Source organism: Eutrema salsugineum, unplaced genomic scaffold (assembly GCF_000478725.1).
Source record: "Eutrema salsugineum unplaced genomic scaffold, Eutsalg1_0 scaffold_3, whole genome shotgun sequence".
Taxonomy (NCBI): Eukaryota; Viridiplantae; Streptophyta; class Magnoliopsida; order Brassicales; family Brassicaceae; genus Eutrema; species Eutrema salsugineum.
Window position 1 is genome coordinate 10,336,145 of NW_006256756.1, and position 1,548 is coordinate 10,337,692.

A 1,548-nucleotide genomic window follows, 5' to 3' on the forward strand; every position below is an offset into this window, starting at 1 on the left:
CTAAAACCAAATCATCTCAACAAATAATCGATTATAAACATCTATAACCATTTCATATGCATGCAAGGATAAAAACAAACCACATCAAAAACCCAAATCAAAACATCTATAAACTATGCCCAAATCGATTTACAGGTGAGAAACATCACTACCACAACAAAATAGATTAGATTGGTTTGTACTTAACCTTTTTTTGTCAATTCTATGCAGCCCAAGATTCCAGTGCTGACGCGATTTCACGAGAGGTCGTCGACGAAAAGACACCGGCGATGATGCGATTTCAGGCCGCGATTGGAACAGAAGACGCCGCCGGTTAGCCGATTTCTCTGCCGGATGACGGTCATCGCCGATGACAGATAAACATGGCGAAAGAAATCGCATCGGTGGTGGCTTCTGGGTTTTTTTTTCAGGCAAGATGAAAAATGATTTTAACGAAAAAAATTTTCCAACACATTTTTTTTCTCTTCCTTCTTTAACCAATGAAAAGTAGCCACGTCACAAATAGGGATCGATCCTTTTAATCCTAAATTTAGGATCGATCCTCCTTCTTAATCATGCTTTTTGAATTAAAAAAATGCTAAAAAATGATAGAAACTCACACAGAAACCATTGATAAACATGGTCTAAGTTCTTGGGGTTAGGAATGGAGAACCCATATGATCATTTGGACTCCTTTGAGAGGTTTTGTGTCACATTTAGGACTGGAGGAGTGCCCCAAGACAGTATCAAGCTCATCTTGTTCCCATTTTCACTTGGAGAAAAGGCAAGCAAATGGGAGAGAGCATTACCATCCCACTTGGTCAATTCTTGGGATGATTGCAAGATGATCTTCCTTCAGAGGTTTTATCCTATACAAAGAACTGTCCAAGCCAGGAAAGACATCCTGAGCTTCAAAAAAGGAACCCATGAGACCTTTGATGAAGCATGGGAGAGACTTAAAGGATACACTAGAGAATGTCCTCATCATGGGTTCAAACAAGAAGCTATCCTTAGTGTCTTCTACTAGGGAGTAGATATAGAGCATAAATGGACATTGGATGTAGCTAGCAATGGGCGTTTTGCAAATCTTACCATAGAAAAAGGAGAGCTACTTGTTAAAAATTTGGCTAGAGTAATGAAAGATACAAGGAGCTTGATATTGAAGCTTGTAAAGATGGTCAAGGTGAGGTGGAGCTTTCTTTTCAGCAAGAGTTTGTTCCACAAGGGCAAGTTGCTTCAAAGCCTCAAGAAATGGAGTTGACCAGCATGTTCCAACACCTTCTCAAGGGACAAGATGAGATCAACAGAAGAGTGAAGAGTTCTTACAATGATCTCCACAACAAAATAGAGAGTTTAACCTCTCAAGTGAATAACATGGAGATCAAAGATCATGAAGCTGCTATAAATGAGATAGAACATCTACTCTATAGTCCTCAACAAGACATTGCTCTTAGAGGTCTTTCTTCACAAGACAATGAGGACAGTGAGCAACTAACTAGGGAGGTGACCCTAGGAACTGAAGTTTTTGCTATAAAACAAGTCCATAGAGATTCTAGAGACAAGTTTCAG

The 1,548-nt window shown here is 39.5% G+C and overlaps 1 non-coding gene across 1 annotated transcript; it reads right to left on the reverse strand.

Moving 5' to 3' along the window:
• Positions 1–866: 866 nt before the first annotated feature.
• LOC112085725 lies at positions 867–972 on the reverse strand. The gene has a single exon (XR_002899024.1). It is a non-coding gene; the product is annotated as a small nucleolar RNA R71 (small nucleolar RNA).
• Between the last annotated feature and the right edge of the window lie 576 nt (positions 973–1,548).